The sequence below is a fragment of the Notechis scutatus genome, chromosome 5 (genome assembly GCF_049901735.1).
Source record: "Notechis scutatus isolate UNSWTSFEM ecotype Mainland chromosome 5, rNotScu1.2, whole genome shotgun sequence".
Taxonomy (NCBI): domain Eukaryota; kingdom Metazoa; phylum Chordata; class Lepidosauria; order Squamata; family Elapidae; genus Notechis; species Notechis scutatus.
The window spans coordinates 64,996,532-65,021,386 of record NC_142013.1 but is presented as its reverse complement, the minus strand read 5'-3'; the positions used below and the strand labels follow the sequence as shown (position 1 = coordinate 65,021,386).

The 24,855-nt window shown below is 44.3% G+C and overlaps 1 protein-coding gene across 1 annotated transcript in view; it reads left to right on the top strand.

The window, feature by feature from the left end:
• IL1RAPL1 (interleukin 1 receptor accessory protein like 1) overlaps positions 1–24,855 on the top strand; it is a 1,416,302-nt gene that overhangs the window by 1,061,534 nt on the left and 329,913 nt on the right. The window lies entirely within an intron of this gene.

Sequence of the window (24,855 nt, the reverse complement as noted above, 5' to 3'; positions counted from 1 at the left end):
TCAGGATGAAGGTTCTGGCCCGCAGTTACGTATGGTGGCCAGGCATGGATGCCCAGACCTCCAGCTGGGTAAGCGCTTGCCGGCCATGCCAGGCTACCAGGCCAACTCCACCCTCATCTATTCCTGCCAGATGGGAAGATGCTGGGGCCCCTTGGTCCCGGCTGCACATTGATCTAGCAGGCCCTGTGCACGGGCGAACCTTCCTAGTCATGGTGGATTCTTTTTCAAAGTGGATAGACCTGGCCCTGCTGCCCTCCACAACCACTCTTGCTGTCACAAAAGCCCTAACCAGAGTATTTGTCACCCATGGCCTCCCTGACACCATTGTATCCGACAATGGCCCCCAGTTCACCTCTTGTGAGTTTGAGGTCTTGGTAGCCAACCTGGGCATCAGGCACGCCCTCACAGCCCCTTTTCACCCTGCTAGTAACGGGATGGCTGAAAGGGCAGTCAGGTCAGTAAAGGAGGCCCTGGAGAGGTTTGGCCCAATTGACTGGCACTCCAAACTTTCCAGGTACCTGCTGACCCAGCACACAACCCCCTGTGCCACTACCAACAAATCCCCTGCAGAGCTCCTTATGGGCAGATGCCTAAGAACCACCCTGGATAGGCTGCACCCCCATTACACCCCAGTCACCCCTTTGGGATCTGACAGCCAGGCCAGGGAGTTTGCCCTGCATGACCTGGTCTATGCAAGAAATTACTCAGGACACCCCTTATGGGTGCCAGGGCAAGTCGTGGCAGTAACTGGGCCTAAGTCCTACAGGGTTCTACTGGACGACGGTCGTACCTGGCGCCGGCACATTGACCAGCTGAGAAGGCATTGGAGAATGGCTGCCATTGACCCCCGCTGCCCGACAAGCGAGACGAACCACCCGACGCAGACGGAGACTCTTCCAGGGTGCCACTACCCGGCAAGCGAGACAAACCACCCGACGCAGACAGAGACTCTTCCAGGGCACTGCGAGCGAAGGGACCTACCTGGACTGCCGCTTGCTCCTCGACCAGAGTCCCCCAACGACGAGGCTCCCTTGCCTTCGAGCGACGATGCAGCCCAGGAAGCAGAGAACTCCTACCCTGCTGCAGCTCCACGCGAACTAAGATGATCTGGCCGCCTGCGCAGGCGCCTGGCCTACCTTAAAGACTATGCATGCTCCTGGCCAGGGGAAAGGAGTGTTGTATTCACAGACTGACTGAAGTCCTCAGTCAGGTCCGCACTTCTGGCGGGAGCTGCAGACCACTCCCATTGGTTGATGCTGTTTGACAGCCGGCTATAAAAGGAGCTGTCAAACAGCATCAGCTGTTGCCACCAGCTGACTGCCTGTTAGCACCAGCAGCTGCGGCAACCCTTTATTCTTTGAATAAAGCCTCTTGTCTGTTAGCTCCGTGTCTGCCTCCAAATTTACCGCCGCTCCACAACAGCATTCTTGTGCAATACAGCTAAAACCTGCTACTAGTCCTGACTTGTGTCGCATCACCATTCAGGGTCAGCAGTCCTGAGTCATGAATTCCCAGATGGTCATGAAGCCCCAATAGCATTCTTCTCCAGAATGTTATCCTCCGCTGAAAGAAACTACAGCCAGCTTGACAAAGAGGCATTGGCTGCAGTTGCTGGAGTCAAGTGATTTCATGAGTATGTCTATGGGAGGAAATTCGAGCTAGTGACAGATCATAAGCCACTGTTAGGATTAATTGCAGGTGACTGACAAATGCCACAGTTCCTGTCCCCAAGAATGACACAATAGACGGAGTTTCTAGCAGCTTATAATTACTGCCTCACACACCAACCTGGCACCGCACTAAGCCATGCAGATGCACTCAGCCGATACCACTACTCCAGATGGTAGAGGATCCAGCCCCAGCAGCAGCAGTGTTATTGATAGAGAACTTGCCTCCCGGAATCATCACAGCTGCAGAAGTAGCCAAACAATCAAAGAAACAATGGACAATCGCACAAGTACTAGACTGGGTGTGGAGAGGGTGGCCCAAAGAACCAGCCAGTACAGAATTCAAGCTGTACCACACAAGGCAACATGAACTGTCAATCCTGAAGGTTTGCCTGTTGTGGGGAAAACGCGTAGTGATTTCCCTGAAGTTAAGGAAACAATTGCTGGAGGTATTACATGAGGGCCACTCCAGGATAGTGAAGATGAAAGCACTGGCCCACAGCTACCTCTGGTGGCCCAACCTGGATAGGGACATCACAGAATGTGTAGCACTGTATGAACCATTCCAGGAATCGAGACCGGCACCTCCTGCCACACCACCCCGAGAATGGGAAACACGCAAGGCCCCTTGGTCTCTAGACCACTGTGATAGATATAACAGGGTTCCTATTGCTGATATATCTATTGATCACAGGCTTCACTTTCGTCGTCATCCAGACTGTTATAAAAATCTGTACTCATAGGTGTTGGAGCAGTCTTGTAATCTTTCATGTTATATCTCTCCAATAACTGTTCAATGTTTCTTTGCTGACTGAGAATATAACCACCTTTCTCAGTTTTTTGTATCTCTACACTGAGATAATTTTTTATTTCTCCCAAATTCTTTAATTCAATTTTTTTTCCCAACTTATTAACAAATTTGTTTACCTGTGATACATCCTTTGCAATGAAGCAAAGATCATTCACAAATGCTAATAGTTGACAATCCCCAGCTTGCAACTTTCCAGTGTATATGCAACCATCAGCCTTGCAACTCTTCAACCCAAGGCCTTTCAATGCCTTATCTAAACAATTCTTGGCTGACTGCTTCAGCCCATAAATGGCCTTGTTCAATTTATACACTGTGTTAGGCTTTTAAATTTCATACCCTGGTGCTTGAACCATGTAAATTTCTTCCTCTAATTCTGCTTTGAGGAATGCAATGCATTTCCTAGCAGAATACCTGTCAGGTGGAATCCCCTTGTCCCATCGCTCTGATCTGCATTGCATTGACAGTGCCTGTGCTTCAACCCTCTCTTGCTTCATATCTTTTTCAGCTGCTCCTCCCTGAACATTGACACTGTCACTAAGCAAGTTACCATTACTAAGTGGATCACCATCACTAAGTAAATCATTCCAGAAATTTGCATCAACTCTGTTCCAATTTTGCTCTGCAAAGCTAGCAGACCTTAAAATCACTATTCTCTTGCTCCCATCACTAAAGTGATAGCTCTTTGAGCCTGGCTCATAGCCCACAAACCTGAGCTTTTCATCCTTTGGTTTTCCCTTTCTTCTAATTGCTTTTGGAATATGCACCCACGCATTGTTTCCAAACACCCTTAAATGTGCCAGAGATGGTTTTCTCCCATATAGCACTGCATATGGAGTATCATTAATGGAGGAACTCCACAACCTATTAATTAAATAATTAGCAGTCAACGTGGCTTCACCCCAATATGACCTGTTCAGATCAGAATCCTCTAGCAGTGAGTCCTTCGTGGTTTGTAAGACTCCATTCTGCCTTTCAGCAACACTATTCTCAGCTGCTGTGTACGGATTTGTTCATCTGTATTTTATTCCTAACTGTCCCAATCACTGTTGAAAACTTGTTGACATGAATTCTGAACCTCTGTCAGTTTGCAGCTGACATACCTGTTGTTTATACCTTCTTTCTACGAAGCTTACCCATTGTTTAAATTTCTGTAGCACCTCTATTTTACTCTTCAGTAAATCTCAGAACTCAAACCTGCTATAGTCATCTATAATGACCAGTGCCTACTTTGCTCCTCCCAAACTGGCTTGCATTGGCCCAACCAAATCTGCATGTACCAGCTCTAAAGCTCTTGTAGTCTGCCTTGTGCTACATTTGCTTATTGGGAATGCCTAGGATTTTGATGTTTTGCATACTGCACAATCCAAATATGTCTTGCATCTCTTTAAATTCAACCCTTCTGCAAATTGTTCCATCTTTTGAACAACTTTGAAGATGGCATGGCCAAGCTTTCTGTGCAAGAGATGAACACACGAATCATGCTATGCCACATTGTCAAATGTTTGTGCACACCAAACATTTTGTCCCTGCAATACAAAAATATTATCTTACCTTATGCCCTTTGCATATACTTTGCCATTTTGTTTTATGATACACTGCCCATTTACAAATGTGCTCTCAAATCCTTGCTTGTCTAAACTAGAGACACTCAGCAAATTATCCTTCATTTCAGGCACACACAAAACTTCATTGAACCTTGTTTCCAGATATGGAATTTGCACACTGTCTCTTCCAATGCCTTTTTTCCATTTCCCAAGGCTACTGCATCTCCAGCAGCTGCATCCATCATGTAAAAAAATTTAGAATTTATTAACAATTGTTTGACTAGCCCCACTTTCAATTAACCATTGAGCTCTACTATTACAATTGTTGGCTTTTGCCTCAGCAATTTATCCATCTGGTTTTCTTCCTTGCAAACTGCTTCTATCTTGCATAAAGTTTTCCTTTGCAAACAGTCTTTTTGCAAATGTGTCTTTTCTTCACAGATAAAGCATTGCTTCTGTTGCTGGGCTTTCTGCTTAGAAACTTTTTGCTGGGCAGTAATCCAATATCTTCTGCTGTTTTTCTCTTCTCTGCAGTTGCTCTTATCTCTCCATTGCTTGAGCCCTCACCTCAGGAATTTCTCCTCCCGCTTGTCTTGTTCAGTAATTAGACAAGATTTAAGGGCTTCAAAATGCAACACCTGCTATAAGGCATCCAGAAAGTATCCATGATATCAATCACTCCAAGACATCTCTCTCCAAGGTTGAATTTATTAGAAACAAATCTGGCATATCAAAGGTAATTTCCCAAGTGAAATTATTTTCGCACCTTACACAGAATCCACCTTCTCTCCTCCCTTCCCTCCTCCCACTTCTACACTTCATAAATCACGAGCACCAATTAACTGCCACTGGAATTACTTAATACGACATACAGAATAACCTTGAACTTTTCAACTCTCTAAAAGGAAAAAAAATTGTGGCAGCTGAATTTTAAAGCTGACAGGCGTCCCCCCCTTGAAAACTTCTCCTAAAAGAAAGGGAAAAAACAGATACAGGGGTTAACACATTTTCCTTAACGCCCTCTCCCCCCCCATGAGGACCCTTCGGTTTGTGGGGAAATCCTCATGGCATTGGTTAATCAATTGTTCAGCATGAACATCCCAACTCTTTACCCAACTAGCATCCGAGAGAGGGTATCCTTTCCATAAGACCAAATATTGCAATCGGCCATGGTGTAATCTAGAATCGAGAATTTTTTGAATTTCATAATGTGTTTTCCCCATACCATTAACGGTTTAGGGGGAGCGATTGGCGGTGGTCTTATCATTGATGTAGTAGCTGGTTTTAGTAAACTACAATGGAATACTGGATGAATTTTCCCCAATATTCGAGGAAGACTTAATTGGACAGTGACCGGATTGATTATCTTTGAAACTGGGAACGGACCCAAGAATTTTAGACCCAGCTTCTTACTGGGCAGTTTCAACCTAAGATACATGGTCGACAAATATACTTTGTCCCCTACTTTAAAAGGCGGTTGAAGGGATCTATGTTTATCCGCCTGTTTTTTATAATTTTTTGCAGCTTCAGTGAAAGCTTTTTTTGTATCTTCCCATCCTTTCTTTAATGAGTTCATCTATTCTGTTAGGGACATGGATGAGGGAGGTTGTCTAGGTAACTCTGGCATCGGGACAACATCCATTCCAGTGTTGATTTGGAATGGAGTCAATCCCGTGCTGCTATGTATTGCATTATTGTAAGCAACCTCTGCAAAAGGTAATAACTCAGCCCAGTTTTCTTGTTGATAATTTACATAGTATTCTAATGTATTGTTCAATCATGGTGTTAGCCCTCTCCGCTGCTCCGTTACAAGCAGGATGGAAAGCTGAGGATAACCCTTGAGAGAAACCAATGGATTTCAGAAATTCCCTCCAAATTTTTGCAGTAAATTGTACCCCTCTGTCTGATATTATTCTACGAGGTACTCCATGTAGTCTATAGATATGTTTCACGAACAGCTTTGCAAGTTTTTTCACAGATGGAAGTTCTTTGCAGGCTATAAAATGGGCCTGTTTAGAGAATAAGTCAATTATAGTCCAAATGATTGTATTCCCTTCACTCTCAGGTGATTCAACAATAAAGTCCATTGCGATCTCTTCCCAAGGTTGGGTTGGTTCAGCAACTTGTTGCAGGAGGCCAGGGGTTTTTCCAGTTCTGTGTTTCATTGTGACACAAATTGAGCAACTTTTTACACAGTCCTCGACATCAGGTTTCATTTTTGGCCACCAGAACTGTCTTCTCAGTAAATGTAGGGTTTTTAGGAATGCAAAGTGGCCTCCCAGCCTGGAGTCGTGGCTACATTTTAGTACCAGTAGTCTTAGGGTTGAGGGTACATAAAGCTTAGTCCCTTTCCAAGCTAGTCCATCATTCATTGTCAACTTGGTTTGATGGTCCAGGAACCAAGGATCAGTCAATAGGGCCATTTTCAATTCTACAGTCAGCTTATCTTCCAGGTGTTTGGGGTTGCAGTTGGCTTGGGCTCGAGTGGTCATTTGACCTGCCAATTGAGCTTCTGAAATTAAGGCTTGTACTATTTCTTCTCAGTGGTTGTCAAACTGAGGTTTTCTGGACAGAGTGTCCGCCAGTACGTTTTTCCCTCCAGGGATATATTTAATGTTAAAGTTGAATCGCTTGAAATATTGGGCCCAGCAGACTTGTTTGGGCAATAATCTCCTAGGGGTCTCTAGAGCCTCAAGGTTCTTATGATCAGTCCATACCTCAAAGGCCTCTGGCGCCCCTTCTATAAAATGCCTCCAAGTCAACAAAGCCCATCATATGGCGAATGCTTCTTTCTCCCAGACCACCCACCTTCACTCTGTGTTTTTCAGCTTTTTGGACACATAAGTGGAAGGCATCAGTTGGCCTTGAGAGTCCTTTTGAAGCAAAACAGCTGCCACCGCTACATCACTTGCATCCATTTGGACAATAAAAGGCTTGGTCGCGTCTGGGTGCTGGAGGATGGGCTTAGCTGCGAAAAGGCGTTTTAAGGCCTTGAAAGCTTTCTGACAGTCCATAGTCCAAGCCAGGGGTTGACTTGGCTTTGGTTTGGTGGGTGACGGCCCCGTTTTTAATAGCTCTGTCAACAAGAAGGCAACTTCAGCAAAGGACAGAATGAATTGTCTATAGAAGTTGGCAAACCCCAAGAAACTTTGAAGTTGTTTTCGGGTTCTGGGGGGTTGCCAGTCCAGCACTGCTTTCACCTTTCCAGGGTCCATTTCAATCCCCAGGTTGGATATTCAGTAGCCTAAGTAGTCCAACGACAATTTGTGGAATTCACATTTTGAGAGTTTCACAAATAATTTGGCGGCTAGAAGTTTTTCTAGGACTTGTTGGACTAATTCCATGGCTTTTCTGAAGATAAGGATGTCAATCAGGTACACGAGGACCCCCCAGTAAAGGTGCGGGTGTAGCACCTCATTGATGAGCTGCATAAACACTGCAGGAGCTCCCTGAAGTCCGAAAGACATGACTTTGAATTGGAAGCTACCCAGAGGGCAGCTAAAAGCAGTTTTCCACTCATGTCCCTCTTTGATGCGGACCCGGTAGTAAGCTTCCCTGAGATCTAGCTTGGTGGATATCTTGCCCTTTGATAGGTGGTTCAATAAGTCCTTCATAAGGGGGAGAGGGTACATGTTTTTGACGCATATGGTGTTCATGCCTCTAAGGTCACACACCAATCTCAACCCGCCATCTTTCTTCTCCTTGAACAACATGGGGGCAGCTAGTCTTGATTTGGCAGGCTCAATAAAACCTAGTTCCAAATTGCTGTTGATGTATTTCCTTAATTCAGTCATTTCAGCAGGTGTCATGGAATACATCTTTGGTTTTGATAATTTCACCCCAGGCTCTAATTCTATGGCACAATCAGTGGCTCGATGGGGAGGTAAGACATTACACTCTTCTTCACTGAATGCTTCAGCCAAGTCTTTGTATTGGTCGGGTACCTAGGAGTTATCTGGGAGAAGGTGGGATGCCATGGATGCTGGCTCAGGCTCTGGGTTCAAGCTGACCGGTGGCTTTGTAGTGGGTGGAAGAGGGGACAATGGTCCTGGTTCAATGAGGATTTTTCTGAATGCATCCTCCCATTTGGCCATCGGGGCTCATTTGTCTAGCCAAGCAAGTCCCAGTATGATTGATTCTGACATCTTGGGGGCCACTATGAAGCATATGAGTTCACGATGGGGCCCTAATTCCATCTTAATTAATTCAGTCATCTGAGTGGCTGGGGCCCCCCAATTAAGGTTCCATCCACTTGCTCAAATCTGATTTGGCATTTTAGCAGGTTATTCTTTATGCCCAATTGTTCAACAATGGGGAGTCTGATAAGGCATCTAGAACACCCAGTATCAATGACAGCTTCTAACTCCCCGGCTTCCCTGTGTTTGGTACCACTAACTTGACCTTTACTGTAAAAGGTATGATGGGATCACTCACCATTGGGTCATCTTCGCAGGTCGGGTTCTTGGGGACATGGTAGTGGTCTGGTGGTCCATTGCTCCCATCTGCCCAGAGGGGGCTTTCCCAGCTGTGTTTGGCCAACCCGCCCCTGGCCAGAGGTCTTTCTTGATTTTTCCGACCTCTAACAGCTGGATTAGACTTTGACTGCGGAGCTTGTGGTACAGGAGCAGGAGCCAGACAGTCTGCTGCTCTATGGCTGGCTTGGCCACATCATTAACATTTCAGCACCCTGGTAGGTTGAGTATGAGCAGGTTCGGCTGATCCGGTCGGCAGTCTCCTAGCCACAATTCTCTTAGGCAGGGCTGCCGGAAGGGTTTTCCTGTGTGGGTTGATGCTGCGATCTAAGCTGAGGGATGCAACATACCATGATTGTAAGGTCTCTGGGATTCCCCTAATTTCACAGGCCTTCTTTACTTCTGGATCAATGGCATTTTTAAAATAGTGTAAAGTCATTCTTTCAGGCCAATCCATGAGGTGGCTTGCGACCCTTCTAAAGTCCCAAATAAATTCTGACAAAGGTCGCTTGCCTTGCCTCATTTCCATTAACTTCTCTTCATTCTCTGCTACCCTGTCTGGATTTTCAAATCTGAGTCTTAATAATTGAATAAATCCATTTACATCGCATAATTCGGGGGCTTGTTCATTGTCTAGTTGGGCCACTCAGTCTGAAGCATCCGCTTCATTTATCCTATTTGTTATGGCCATAACCAAATCACTCTCTATGGCATATTGATCTCCAAATTGTTCTATATGTGATCGGATTCGAGTGAGGAAGTAATTGAAATGTTCATTGTTGTGAATCAATAAAAGTGAATAACCTAAATGCAAATTAGGGGTTGAAAACCTGCACACTTGATTGGTCCTTATACAACAACTTGGGATTGGGCCAGAACCAGTCCCTGATTGGCCACTTTTGGGACTGTCCTTATTGGTCAGTAGTTGAAACCTGTTGCACATTTTCATTGGTTAATAAGGCAGCAGCTAACCCTATAAAAGGGTTACTGCTGCCCATAGCATTGCTCTGTTCCATTCTGATTCCTGTTATTATTAAAGAGTTGAAGTCACTGGTCAGATGTCTGGTCTCCTTATTCTCCAAACTTAACACTGGCGACGAGGGTGGGATACGGAGACCGAAGAGCTGACTAATCTACAGAGCAACTAACAGAGCACGTGGTCGAACACGCACCATCAACGGCAACATGGCCAGCGGTGCCGTACCACCCGCTCCATTCAATCCAGAGACCGAAGATTGGGAGGCCTACATGGATCGTTTCCAGATGTTTCTAGAAACCAACAATTTGAAAGATGCGACAACCGGCAAAAAAAGAGCTATATTTCTAACGCATTGTGGACCAACCGTGTTTAAAATGGCAAAGTCACTTGCCAAGCCAGCAGAGGTAAAAGAGATGGACTGGGACGTCCTCGAGCCTTTGCTACAGGCTCACTATGCACCCGCCGTGCCAACCTTAGTCCGAAGACACGAATATTACCGGAGGGACCAACAGAAAGGTGAAAGCCTTGCTGATTATATCGCGGACCTCGAAACCTTGGAGGCCTCTGCGGATTCGCAGACTTAGAAGAAGCTCTCCGGGATCGTTTGGTTCTGGGCCTAGAAGGCGGCACGATCCAGAGTAAAATTATGGCTAAGGGGGACATCAGTCTCACCGATGCCCCTAAAAAGCCTCGGCAGCAGAGGCAACCAAGAAGTCGGCAGCCGAATGCGCCGCACCAACGCACCGCTACGTAAACTCGCCACTGATACCTCGCCTCGCACAGAGAGACACCCGGTATCAACTCACCACGAAGACCTAGAGTCCCCATCCGACAGCGATGAGGAAGAGGTCAACCGACTTCGAACGGAGAGAGACCAGTCCTCACAACACTCATTTCGACCGTGTGCCAGCTGTGGAGCAAATCACCCACGATCCGGCTTCAAATTCCTTGGCGCACTTTGCCGCCATTGCGGAGACGCGGTCACATCGCAAAGGTTTGCAGGAGCAAACAGAACTCCAAACCCGACAGGCGAATTCCAGTCTTCCGGATTCTTCGGCACACACCGAGAAAAAGTGAACCACTCCTACAGAAACAGGCCGTCCACCATTTCCACCAGGCGTGAGGAAACCAGGCGGGAAGAGACCCCAAACAATCACCATAGGCCACGCTACATCCCTTGATGCCGGGAAAATCCGAGTAAAGGTCGCCATCGAAAACAAACCTTGCGTGATGGAGGTAGACTCGGGATCTTCCTCTCGATGGTGTCGTGGAAAACGCTCCAACAGCTCCTTCCAGCGATCCGCCGCCAAGACCTTAACCCTCAGAGGGTTATACTCAAAGACTATCAGGGCGCAATTCCCGTCGTCGGGTCCCGCGAGATTCCAGGTCTCATTCAAGGACCGCACCGTCGCACTACCACTGACTGTCGTGGATCAAGACAGGCCTAGTCTTCTAGGCCTGCAATGGTTCAGGCCGCTCGGAATCACTGTAGCCGGAGTCCACAAGGCCGAAAGCGTCGATTGGGAGGAAACACTGGTGCAAGAATTCCAAGACGTTTTCGCGAATGGACTAGGCAAGTATAAGGGGACCCCAATCTCGTTTAACTTGAACCTGAAATAGCACCCATCCGCCTTAAGCGCGTCTGGTGCTGTTCGTATAAAGCCTAAAATCGACGAACAACTCGATAAGCTGATAGCGCAGGGCGTACTGGAACCCACCGACCACGCCCGTTGGGAAACCCCGATAGTGACGCCTATCAAGCCTGATGGGTCCCTAAGAATTTGCGGAGACTACCGGGCCACATTAAACCACGCACTGCAGCAAAGTGCTTATCCAGTACCGGTAGTGCAACACTTACTCCATTCTCTGGGCGGCGGGAAAGTTTTAGCCAAACTAGATTTAGCACAGGCATATCAACAATTGCCTGTAGACCCAACCACAGCCGGCGCAAGCGATCGTAACACATAGGGGCGCATTTAAATGCAACCGGCTCCAATTCGAGTGGCGTCGCCCCTGGAATCTTCCAGAGTTTAATGGAAAGGTTGTTACAAGGGATAAAAGGCGTTGTCCCATATTTCGACGATGTACTCATCGCCGCACCTAACAAAGACACCCTAGAAAAACGACTCAGAGAGGTTTTACGAAGATTCCAAAATGCAGGCCTCAGAGTAAAAAAAGATAAATGCCACTTATGTACCGAAAAAGTAGAATTTTTGGGATACCTCCTGGACAGCCAAGGAATTCATCCCACCGAAGACAAATTACGAGCAATTAAAAAGGCACCCACTCCGAGGAACAAGGCAGACCTACAGGCGTTCCTTGGACTTATCAATTTCTATAATGTGTTTTTACCCCACAAAGCAACAGTAGCTGAACCATTGCATAGACTATTAGACAAAAAAGCAACGTGGGTTTGGGGACAATGGGAACAACATGCTTTCCAACAAGTAAAGAAATTGCTAACTTCTGATTCAGTACTTATGCAGTACAACGAGACTCTGCCGCTCACTATCACGTGTGATGCATCACCTTTTGGGGTTGGGGCAATTCTGGCCCACGTGTTACCAAACGGAGCGGAAGCCCCCATCGCGTTTTTTTCACGAACCTTAGCTAAAGCTGAACGCAATTATAGTCAGCTGGACAAAGAAGCTTTAGCTATTGTTGCTGCAGTTAAAAGATTTCACGAATATGTTTATGGCTGTGCGTTTACAATAATCACTGATCATAAACCGCTACTGGGGATCATTGCGGGTAATAAACCAACCCCGTATATATTGTCCCCCAGAATGACCCGTTGGTCTGAATTCCTGGCGGCCTACAACTACACCTTGCAGCACCGCCCGGGGAAATCGATTCTCCACGTCGATGCATTGAGCAGAACACCGCTCCCAGACGCTGTTGTGGATCCAGCCCCAACCCTCTCAACACTACAGATTGAAACTCTACAGGCACCACCCTTGACGGCTAGAGACATTGCTTTTGAAACGAAACATGACCCAGTTCTGCAACACATACTACGCTGGGTTGAACGGGGGTGGCCGACGGACCAAATTGCACCTGAATGGGCGCCCTTCAAAGCCCGCCAAACTGAGCTGTTTTCCCAAAAAGGCTGTATCTTGTGGGGCGACCGAGTCGTAATCCCTAGCAACAGACTGTGTTGGCGGTATTGCATGAGGGACATCCGGGCATTGTGCGGATGAAATCACTCGCACGCAGCTACACTTGGTGGCCGGGAATCGACAAAAGAATCGAGGCCTGGGTCGCTAAGTGCCAACGTTGCCAGGACGTCAGTAACGCCCCAGCGAAAGCAAGCCCAACCGAATGGGAAACACCGAGGGGACCGTGGTCCCGTATTCATATTGACTTTGCGGGGCCTACCAAAGGTCACACTTTCCTGATTACTGTCGACGCCTATTCTAACTGGCTCAAGATTCATCGAATGCACACGACTACAACCGACTCAGTTATTAATAAATTAAACAGACTATTTGCCACGCACGGGTTTCCGGACGTGTTGGTCTCGGACAACGGCCCACAGTTCACTGCATTACCCTTTGAACAATATCTGGCTGATCGGGGCATCCGCCATGCGCTGACCTCGCCCACGCACCCTGCGGCGAATGGACGTGCAGAACGATGGTACAATTTGTAAAAAGACCCTGCATAAAATGGAATTTGGCAACATTGACGAGAAAATCAATCGAATCCTCTTATTGCAGCACATCACGCCCCACAGCGTGACCAACAAAACACCCGCTGAACTTCTTATGGGGCGGAAAATACGATCGCACCTTGACCGGCTCCACCCAGCTTTCGCACCAGAAAAACCTTTCGGCTCCAGCAGCAAATGCCGGGAATTTAAGGTAGGCGATTTAATCTTTGCCAAAAACTTTTCCGCGACCCGTTATGGATACCCGCAACTGTTACCCACCTCACCGGCCTAGATCTTACCGCCTGCTAACAGACGATGGGAGGTGTGGAACGTCACATAGACCAACTCCGATCGAGATTACCAGCGGCCATGACTTCCTGGTTCAACAACTCAATGGGGAGGGAGTATCGAGGAATTGACTTTGATACAACTAATAGCAGGTCAACGGGAGCCCTACAGCCCAGCGAAGCACCGGAACGTGAAGCGGGGGGAGTTGATGTTTTCAGGGAACTTTAATACGGGGAAAACGAACTGCAAAACCCTGAAGAAACACGCAGTAGCAGAGACAACCAAAGTGAATGCAGCACGGAATCGCCGTGCAGCGAAATAGAACTTAACAATGGTCATCCAAACGCTCCACCGAACCGGACATTGGACAAAACCCGTGGAGCCTCGAAATCATCCAGGCAGACCAAACGGCCTGCCTATCTTGAGGATTTTATCACAGCTCCCCTCAAACGGAACCCAAGGGGGAGGGGTGTTGTGAATCAATAAAAGTGAATAACCTAAATGCAAATTAGGGGTTGAAAACCTGCACACTTGATTGGTCCTTATACAACAACTTGGGATTGGGCCAGAACAAGTCCCTGATTGGCCACTTTTGGGACTGTCCTTATTGGTCAGTAGTTGAAACCTGTTGCACATTTTCATTGGTTAATAAGGCAGCAGCTAACCCTATAAAAGGGTTACTGCTGCCCATAGCATTGCTCTGTTCCATTCTGATTCCTGTTATTATTAAAGAGTTGAAGTCACTGGTCAGATGTCTGGTCTCCTTATTCTCCAAACTTAACATTCATGGTGGCCATCGAATACAGCCTTAAAGGGTGTTTGGTCCGGCCTGGGCTGTGGTTGCGGAGGTGGCGCAGGCCAGGCCCCTGCAGGTTGTACTGGAATGAAAGGCCTGGTGGTGTACATAGGCTGGGTAGGCCCCCTGTATCCTGGCTGGGTGGTGCCTCTCTCTCTCTCTGTGGCCTTGCTGCCAGTTGGGGTTGCATTTGTGGTGGCCAGGAGGAAGATGGGTGTGGCCTGGTTCCCTGGTTGGGTGCTGGGGAAGTGGCTACTGTCTGTTAAATGGGCAACCCCCCTTCAGACCAGGGCTTGATTAGTGCTGGCTGCCATTGGCATTGAATCCACCCCGGCCTGGATAAAATCCCCACCCTCGAGGGATACTCTCTGCAGGGGGATAAATTCCCTCTGGAAAATGAGGGGATTGCCTCGAAGGCTGCAACATACCTCTGTCAGTTGATACGTCTTTCTGCTTCCTCCAACTGGCATCTGTATAATCTCCTCCCTCCAATCAGATAGAATAGCAATCTGCCTGGGGCTCAAGAAAGATTTATCTTCAACCAGCTGGGTTACCTCTAGGTTATAACAACTTCTTGAGTTGAAATGCTTCAGTATAGCTCCCAAACCTCTTTCCTCTATTGTCATTCTGGAAGCATCCACCATCTCCTCCAAACAAAGGCTTGCAGATTCAATTAATGTTTATTTATTTATTTATTTATTTATTTGATTTGCCAATTGTTTACAAGATAATAAGTATAAATGTATACATAGTTGTGAATACATGAAATGGTTACATATAAGAAAAATAAAAGAATAAGAGAAACAATAGGACAGGGACGGTAGGCACGTTGGTGCGCTTATGCACGCCCCTACAGACCTCTTAGGAAAGGGGTGAGGTCAATAGTAGACAGTCTAAGGTTAAAGTTTTTGGGGTTTGGGGAAGAAACTACAGAGTCGGGTAGAGTATTCCAGACATTGACCACTCTATTCAGACATTCATAGAGTATTCCAGACATTGACCACTCTAATGTTCCGGAGGGCGGGCCCCCATACTCTCCCCCCTGCATACCCCCAACTTCGGCTGAATGTTGATAATTCTCCATCTCAGAAAAAAGAACTCTGGGTATCAGCCAAGCCCTTTTTAAAAATAAAAAAAAAATTGACTTTTGAAATAAATGTAAGGCATCCAGAAAGTATCCATGATATCAATCACTCTGAGACATCTCTCTCCAAGGTTGAATTTATTAGACAGATTTGGTATGTCAAAGGTAATTTCCCAAGTGAAATTATTTTCACGCCTTACACAGAATCCACCTTCTCTTCTCCCTTATCTCCTCCCACTTTTACATTTCATAAATCACGAGCACCAATTAACTGCCACTGGAATTACTTCATACGACATACAGAATAACCTTGAACTTTTCAACTCTCTAAAAGGAAAAAAAATTGTGGCAGCTGAATTTTAAAGCCGACACCTGCTCTAGTTTGCATTCAAATACTGTACTGCAGAAACAATATTCCATGAATCATCTAGACTGTTTAAAACCAAAAGCACTTTATGAGATTCAGGAATCTGCATTCCACGCTGTTCTAACTCCCCAAACAAAGTTTGCATGTTTACAAGATGTTGTTCCAAAGGTTCTCCTGGTTGCAAAGGTGCTCAGTATAACTTTCTTGATAATTGCACAATATTGCATGCAGACACACTCACACACACACTTCTTAACTTCAGCCAGATCTCCTTTGCAGTCTTTAAATCAGCTACATTGATAAACTGTTCATCTTGTAAACTTAAGATGATATAAACCATTGCTTTATCATGCTGCCTCTGATCTGCAGCAGCGCATGGCGCTTGGGGTGGGTTTTCCACAATATCCCACAGTTCTTTAGCTTTCAGGAAACACTCCATCTTTGCAGCCCAAATTATATAACTCTTCTGTCCCAATTGAGGCAGAGAGTTCTCCTTAATTTTCTTCTCCATCCTGCAAGCTTTTTTCTCTGCCTTGTTTCTTCTTGTAAATTTCAGCTTAAATTACAATTCAGTCTTTTTGTGTGTTGCTGCACTGGGCCCATAACCAGTTAGATTTTGCAGCAGAAATTCAAATCCAGAAAACACAGAGATGACTGATTCAGCAGGATTCATTAACTTCTTTTTTTATATAAAGTTTTTTATTTTTAAACACAAACACAAACATACACATATAAAAACATAAAATCCTCTTCCATTTTATATACATACAGTGTGTCAGTTGGTTACGTATCTTTTTGTTCTATACTTTTGTAGTCATTTACTCACAATTTATATCAGTCTTCACACTGTCAAACTAACATATGTTTATATATTTATCAGTTATTAATCATCCATGACGACACTATTTATTCCATCGTTTTATACGAGATGTTCCAAGTTTTATCTTAAAATTTATGTTATACTTTCAACCAGTGGTTATATATATTTATATTATGTTTTATATCAATCTATTAAATTTTTATCACAAAATTATCTAGTCTATTATATTACCATGCCTTTTTATTCAACCATTGATAAAACAAATCCCATATCATATAAAATTGCTTATCTTCTTCTTCTTTAATTTCAAATGTCAGTTTATTCATTTCAGCACAGTCCATAATTTTTTTGATAATTTCCTCCTGCATAGGTATTTTGTCATTTTTCCAGTTCTTCGTAAATACAATTCTAGCTGCTGTTAAAACATTTACAATCAAATATTTCAGTTCTTTATTGTATATGTCTGGTATACCTCCCAATAAAAAGATCTCTGGTTTAAAGTCTATATGTTGTTTTATCATTTTTCCAACCATGTGTGGATTTTAGTCCAATATTTCTTTGCATCTGAATATGTCTACCACATATGGTAATATGTAGTAATACCACATATGGTATCTGATGACCTTTCCAGCATTTATCCGATTTATTCTTAAGCATTCTCGCAAGTCTCGTCGGGGGTAGGTGCCACCTGTAAAACATCTTATAAAATTTTTCTTTATATGCAGTTGACATTGTCATTTTATAATTTTGAGACCACAATTTTTGCCATTTTTCCAAATTAATCCCATATCCAAAAATTTTTCCCCAAGCAATCATCATTTCTTTATCTTGCTCCTCCTCCAATTTAAATTCTAATAGATGTCCATAAAGTTTTAAAATTACCTTTTCATCGGTACTCATTAAAATTTTATCTCAGTCAGTCAACTTATCATAAATACCTTCTGCCTTGGAGTCTTTATCAAACCTAGATTGTATTTGCAAATAAGAAAACCAATTCATTTTTACACCTTATTCTTCCAACGCTTGCATAGATTTAAGTTCACCCTTTTCATTCAATATCTCCCCATATCTAACTGTTTGTTCCTTTTTATATATTATTCAATTTTAAAAAAGCTTCAATAGTTGATATCCATGTTGGAATTTTTAAGTAATATTGTCTTTTAATCTTCTCCCAACTCAAAAGCAGCGCCTCACGAATATAATGTCTTCTAAAATACCTCTGTGTTTTAGTTCCCTTATACCAGAGAAAGGCATGCCATCCTAGCAGCAAGTCATGACCTTCTAAAGTCAATAATCTACTGTTCCTTAGTGTTATCCATTCCTTCACCCACATCAAACTTGTCACCTGGTAATACAGCTCCCAATTGGGCAAGGCAAATCCTCCTCGTATTCTTGTATCTTGTAACAGCTTTAATTTTATTCTTGCTTTTTTACCCTGCCAAATATATTTCAACACAATTCTATTTAAATCTTCAAAAAACTCTTTCCCTAATCAAATAGGAATCAGTGATAGTTGCAATTTTTCCCATTTCATCAAGTCTGTCTCAATCTGCTGTTTGAGTTTAACATAGTTATCTTCCTTCGGGGTACTGCATCTTGGTGTAATATAAATCCCTAAGTATTTAACCTTGTTCGTGACCTGTATTTTTAAAGTTTCTTCCAACTCTTTCTTTAGTCTTGTTAACATATTCTTTGTTAATATCTTTGTTTTGTCTTTATTTATTCTCAAACCTGCTACTTTTCCATATTCTTCTATTTTTTCTATTAATTTGGGTGTTGTTTCCATTGGGTCTTCTAATATAAATAGCAGGTCATCTGCAAAAGCTTGCAATTTATACTCCTCCTTTTTAATTTTCATTCCTTTTATTTCTTTTACTTCTCTGATATTCCTGTTCAACACTTCCAACGTTAACACAAACAGAAGAGGCGATAATGGACAGCCTTGCCTTGTCCCTTTTCTTATATCTATGGATTCTGTTAATTCTCCATTCACCATCACCTTTGCAGTTTGTTCATGATATATTGTTTCAATGGCTTGGATAAATTTCTTACCAAAGCCAATTTGTATGTCAGGCTACAGAACTTTTCCCATTCACTCAACTAGAATGAACTTCTGAACATGTATCAAAAAGGAATCCTTTATTGAAATGAGACAATTCCTGTAGGAGTTCAAAGCAGCGTCTGAGGTCTCTCAGGCATACAAGGATACATAAAGAAGTTCAGAACCCCTCCCCTTATCTCGATGTGTATTGAGTGAAACAAAAGCCAGTATGTTAATTCCTCCCCACCCCTTTTGTAAGGAACGATCTTTTTCACAGTTTTCCAAGGCATACCTAATTTCCCCCCACCCCCTTTTTAGAACAAACTTTTCAAGAGATTCCCAGGACACATCTCCACATGTGGAATTCTTATGATCTTTTCTTCTCCTGGCTGTGCCTCTCAGAGGTGATAGTTCTGGCCATCTGGCTTTTCTCCCTCCATTGTATCATATGTGGGTTATACAAATTCGATATAAGATTAAATATATTCAGGTTACATAAAGAAAGGATTTCTTTATCAGCCTCCCCCCCACCTTTTCTTCTTCCACTGAAGAAATGACAGATACACGGATCTGACATCCTGCCCTCCTTAAAAAAACAGACAGGTCCACCTGGAAAAAACAAAAATCATGCATTACATTTGCAATTCAGGATGGTTTATCAGGGTATTTTTGGTGGAACTTACATAGTAATGTGGGTGCTTTTACATGTCGTTTGGCTACCCACTCATTTTCTGAGGAAGGAAGGTGTTTCCAAGCTGCTAAATATTGTGTGGATCCACGGTGAGTGTGTGAATCAAGGATATCTTTAATTTCAAAATATTGTTCCCCATGATGGGGGTTGGAGGTATGGGAAGGGGGGTGTCTGAGGTTTGAAGTGATCTCTGGTTTGATCAAGCTACAGTGAAATACTGGAAGAATCTGCCAAAGTGTTTTTGGAAGTTGAAGCTCTACCGTCACGGGGTTAACAATTCTGGAGATGGGGAATGGGCCAATGAATTTTAGTCCTAATTTCTTAGAGGGTTGTAATGATTTTATGAATTTTGTGGACAAATATACATGGTCCCCAATCTTGAAAGGTTTAGGTTCGCAATGTTTTTTGTCTACTTGAGTTTTGTAAACTGCTCTAGCTTCCTGTAAAGATAATCTTACCACTGGCCACATAGCTTGTAAGTTATCCATCCACTCCTTAAGGGAGGGGATTTTAGGATCTTTGGTGGGTAGTTCCGGCATGCGGTTGAATTCTTGGCCCGTGGCTACCTGGAATGGGGTGAACCCCATGCTACTATGGACTGAGTTATTGTATGCTACCTCTGCAAATGGAAGAAGGTCAGTCCAATTGTCCTGTTGGTGATCAATAAAATATCTTAAATATTGTTCTAATATGCTGTTCATCCTCTCCGTCGATCCGTCAGTTTGGGGGTGATTTCCTGATGACAACCCCTGGGTGGAGCCTAATAGGTTTAAAAACACCCGCCAAAATTTGGATGTGAACACCCCTATCTGAGATAATCTGTTGGGGAGCTCCATGAAGGCGATAGATGTGTATTAGATAGATGTGTATTAGATGTGTATTGGCAGTTGGGATCTTTTGGCATGGGATAAAGTGAACCTGTTTGGAAAAAAGATCAGTTACAACCCAAATGACAGTATTTCCAGCACTTTCAGGAAGCTCCACTATAAAGTCCATAGACATCTGTTTCCAGGGAGCAGAAGGATCTGCTACTGTTTATAAAAGTCCAGGAGATTTTCCTTGTCTTCTCTTTGCAGCAGCACAGGTGGGGCAGCTCGCAACATAGCTTTCAATGTCCTTTTTGAGGGACGGCCACCAAAATTGTCTTTTGATGAGGTGCAGAGTTTTTACAAACCCAAAGTGTCCCACTATTTTGGAGTCGTGGTAGCGTTTCATGAGGTCCATTCTCTGGCTTGCAGGAACATAAAGTTTGTTCTCTACCCAAGCCAGTCCATCTTTGAGTAAACAAGTGTTTTTGTTTTTTTTTCCTCTTGTGCCCGGGTGATTACTTTGGCTGCTAGTTGGGTCAGTTGAATCATCAGTTTTATAACCTCAATCTTTTTGCTGTTGTATTGGGGTTTTCTGGACAGTGCATCTGCTAAGAAGTTCTTCCAGGAAAATATTTGAGAGTGAAATTAAAATGTTTAAAGTATTGTGCCCACCTTGCTTGTTTTTCGGAGAGTTTCCGTGTATTTCTCAGGGCTTCCAGATTTTTGTGATCAATCCATACTTCAAAGGGGATTTGGTTTCCTTCCAGGAAATGTCTCCATGTGAGCATTGCCCACCACACAGCATATGCCTCTTTCTCCCATATGGCCCATCTTTGCTCAGTTTCCGTCAGTTTCTTGGATGTATAAGCGCATGGTTGTAACATTACTAGCGTCTGCTTGGATGACAAAAAGTTGTTCAGGATCTGGGTGCTTAAGGACTGGTTCTGCTGAGAATAGACATTTGAGTTTCTCGAATACCACTTGGCATTCCATTGTCCAGGTAAGGGGTTGCCTTGGTTTGGGTTTCTCCCCCCCTTTCGTTTTTAGCAAGTTTGTGATAGGGAGGGCGATGTTTGCAAAAGCTGGAATGAATTGGTGATAAAAGTTCACAAACCCCAGGAAGTTTTGAAGTTGTTTGCAGGTGTGCGGTGGGTCCCAGTCCAGTACAGCTTTTACTTTCTGTGAGTCCATCTCTGTTCCCTTGTGGGATATTCTATATCCCAAATAGTCAATTTTTTCATGGTGGAATTTGCATTTAGAGAGTTTTGCATATAGTTTAGCGTCTAAGAGTTTCGTGAGGACTGCACGGAGTACCTTGATGTGTTCTTCCATCATTTCCATGTAGATTAAAATATCATCAAGATACACTAGAACCCCTTTATATAAAAATTCATGAAGGGTTTCATTAATCAATTGCATAAACACGACAGGTGCTCCTTGCAGTCCAAAGGGGAGCACTTTAAATTGGTAGCACCCCAATGGTGTGTTAAAAGCTGTCTTCCACTCATCTCCTTCCTTTATTCTGATGTGGTAATATGCCTCTCGTAGGTCTAACTTTGAAAAAAAAATTCCTTTCGAGAGGTGGGCTAACATGTCCTTCATGAGGGGGAGTGATATATATTCTCTATGCAAATTGCGTTAAATTTTTTGTAATTAATGCACAAGCATGCTGAGCCATCTTTCTTTTCATGGAATAACACTGGGGCAGCTATTTTTGGTTGGGCGGGTTCAATGAAGCCCCTTTTTAAATTTTTATCAATAAATGCTCTGAGTTCTTTCAGTTCTCTGGGAGACATGCAGTACATTTGTGGTTTTGGGAGTTTAGCCCCTGGTAGGATTTCGATAGCACAGTCTGTGGCTCGATGGGATGGGAGTTTATCACAAGCTTCCTCACTAAATGCTTGGGCCAGATCCTGGCACTCATTGGGGATGTTAATGGATTCAGCTGACTGTCTGGTCATGGCTGATTGTTTCTGTTCTCTGTCTCTTTCTTTATCCTTTCCTGTGAGCTATTTGCAAATATTAAGTTTCTCTGGAATTGTACGGTTCCTGTCCTCCAATTTATTTTTGGATTCCATTTCCACAGACCTAGGACTAGTAGTTCTTCCATTCCTGGGGCTACAATGAATGTGAGCATTTCCCTATAGTTCCCTAGTCTTATTTTCAATGGTTCTGTGGTAAACCTGGCTGCCACCCCCCCCGCTATAGTTCCATCTAATTTGCAGAAAGCGATGGGATTTTATATTTCTTTCAGTTGGATCCCCAATTTCTCTGCAAGGGAGGGATTTATTAGGCATCGGGTGCATCCCGAATCCAGCAACGCTGCAACTTCCTCCCCCTTCCCTCGGCTGGGGATAAACAGTCTCAGGGGTAGGGTGATTGGTTCAATTGGATTGCTTACCAGTGGGTCATCTTCCAGATCACTTTTGGACTGTCTCAGGTCCTCTCGGAGCAATTGGGGGTTCTTCCTCTGGGTTCGTGCGGGATCGGAATCCCACATCTACTCAGCCCCTCAGGCCAGTCTCCTTTCCTCGAGGGCTGGATGTTCTGGGTTTCCCCCCTGCTGGGTGGTCTAGCTTTCTGGCAGGGGTCTTCGAACGGCATTCTGCTGTGTGGTGTCCCTCCTTTCTACACTTAAAGCAATCAGACGTTCTTGGAGTCATGGTGGATTGGGGTTTGAAGACTTCCCGTTTCCCCAGGGGTGGGGATCTTTTCCAACACTTGCCACTGTGGTACCGGTTTTGAGTCATGTCTATCTCCACCTCCTCTGCCATCATGTACCATTCATGCAACAGGTTTGGGGCCCCACGGGCCAGGCAGGCAGCGTATAGGTCATCATTTAGTCCATCTTTGAACCAACAGACTAGGATATCCTCTGCCTAGTCTACCCGGTTGGCCAGGTCACAAAATTCCTCGGTGTATTTTGCTACTGGGTGACGGCCTTGTTTTACGACTCTAATGCAGTCACGGGCTTTTCTATCGGTGAGGGGGTCCTCGAAGCGGTAGCATAAGACCATCATGAAGCAATTGAGGTTCCTTAATTCTGGGGCATTGACATTGTGGAGCATCACCATCCATCTGGCTGCTGCCCCTTCAAGGGCCAGGGTGACAATTTGTACTCGGGACCCCTGGGTTGGGAAATCCCGCCCATATTCTTGCATGTAGGTGAGCACTTGCACTAGGAAAAATCCCAGTTTCTGGGGGTCTCCATCAAATTTTACCCCCAAGGGTGGGATTTTCCTCTGCAGTTGGATGTCTCTGGGTTGGACAGGGTTAATCCCCTGATCCGGGGCGTTTAGGGGTTGGGTACCTGGTATGGCTGCTGGTTCTTCGGCTTGTCCCTCTGCCCACTCAATCTCCGCTGGATCCGGGGTGGCGGTTCAGGTTCTCTCATTTTCTGGTTCCCTCGCTCTCCTGTGTTGTCATCCTGGTGAATCCCTCACGTTGAGGTTCTCCAGGGCTTCCCTCACAAAGCGATTTATGTACCGTCTCATTCGGTCGTTGGCCGGTAGCTCCTCATCCCATTCTTCCTGATTCGATAGGGCCTCCAGCTCCAATTTCCACCCAGGTTTACGATTGCCCGGGATGAGGGTTACTCCTCTGGTTCTTCCATCCCAGCTGTCTCTTTTTCCTTCACCTATAGACCACCGGGGCTTGGTGGAGGTTTCATAGGCAGCTTCGCCATCTTCAATGGGGTGCACCAAGTCAGCGTCTAGCTGGGTAACTGTTGACGTTTCTCCCCAGCAGTCGGCTTCCCCTTGGTCCTTGCTGTACTCAGACATTTTCCTTTCTTGCAGGGTCCCCTCGGTAGAGTGAAGGGTTTTTTAAAAAAAATTCCTCTCCAGGCTGACCTCTATTGCAGACGCTGCTTTATGTCAGGCTACAGAACTTTTCCCATTCACTCAACTAGAATGAACTTCTGAAAATGTATCAAAAAGGAATCCTTTATTGAAATGAGACAATTCCTGTAGGAGTTCAAAGCAGCGTCTGAGGTCTCTCAGGCATACAGGAATACATAAGGGAGTTTAGCACCCCTCCCCTTATCTCGATGTGTATTTAGTGAAACAAAAGCCAGTATGTTAATTCCTCCCCAGCCCTTTTGTAAGGAATGATTTTTTTCACAGTTTCCCAGGGCATACCTAATTTTCCCCCACCCCCTTTTTAGAATGAACTTTTCAAGAGATTCCCAGGACACATATCCACATGTGGAATTTTTATGATTGTTCTGGCCATCTGGCTTTTCTCCCTCCATTGTATCATATGTGGGTTAAACAAATTCGATATAAGATTAGATATATTCAGGTTACATAAAGAAAGGATTTCTTTATCAGCCTCCCCCCCTTTTCTTCTTTCACTGAATAAATGACAGATACACGGATCTGTATCAATTGCAGTAAAATAAATCGCCAACTCACATTGTTAAAGTCTTTTTGAGCATCTAGAAACATCAAGGCCATTTGCTTTTCAGGGTGTGCTTCATAGTATTCCAGAATATCCAAAATGACTCTCACATTGTCTTTGATTTGTCTCTTTGGCAGAAATCCATTTTGATCAGTATGAATAAAATTATTTAAGTATCTTTTTAGTCTTTCTGCCAAAATTGAAGCAAAGATTTTATAGTCTGAGTTCAATAGAGATATAGGTCTATAATTTTTAACTTGCTGCAGGTCTGTACCTTCCTTCGGTATAAGTGTAATGTACACTTCTGACCACGTTTTTGGTATTCTTTTCTTTAACATAACTTCATTCATAACTTCTAGAAGATGAAAATTCAATATTTCCTGAAAAGTCTTATAGAATTCCGCTGGCAACCATCTGGACCTGGAGCTTTCCA